Raw genomic sequence first — 742 nt, 5'->3', positions numbered from 1 at the left:
TCCCCCTCTCTCCCCCGTTCCCTCGCCACGGGGATGCGCGCACGTGTCACGTGGCTGGGATCGAGATAAAAAGACCGCAAAACAATTTTCTACATTATTTTCGGATGCGCCGCCCCGATCAAATGAGCAATAATGCCCGGCACACCGCATACCCATGAATCTTTCAAACGATGTATTCAACCGTGACACAACCGGCGGCTTTGGGCGCAGCGACGCGTTCCACGCCGATGAAAATGCTATCCCCGTATACACGTTGCTAATTACGAAACAGGTAAATATCACGGCAACGAACGGCCGAGAATTGTCTGTCGGTGAAATTCACGCAAGATGTTGTCCCAGATTTACATAGAAGAACGATCGAACCGAACGATTTTTTATCCGCGCGATCGCGCGCGTCGCGCGTGCGTGCACCGAGCTTCGGCGCAACGATCATTCTCAACGATTCTTTAAAGAATCTTTCGATAACAGGATTCGTCGAGATTAATCGAAGGAAACTTGGAAGGCTTACCTTCTCAAAAAATTGTATAAATTAGACTCTTTTACCCACCCCCGAAAAGATGGATCGATGAAGAGAGAAAACGCGATTCCCTTTCGATCTTTCCTCGATTCTTCCTTTCTTCCCTTTCTCTGTCTCTCTCTCTCTTTCTCGCTCTTCCTCCCCCCTCCCCCATCCTCCGTGAAAAACCCCACGTACACGTCCATGCTGGTCGGGTTATCGTAACAAACTACCCCAATGACGACA

Source organism: Apis dorsata, unplaced genomic scaffold, assembly GCF_000469605.1.
Source record: "Apis dorsata unplaced genomic scaffold, Apis dorsata 1.3 scaffold_209, whole genome shotgun sequence".
Classification (NCBI taxonomy): domain Eukaryota; kingdom Metazoa; phylum Arthropoda; class Insecta; order Hymenoptera; family Apidae; genus Apis; species Apis dorsata.
Note: the sequence above shows the minus strand (reverse complement) of the source record.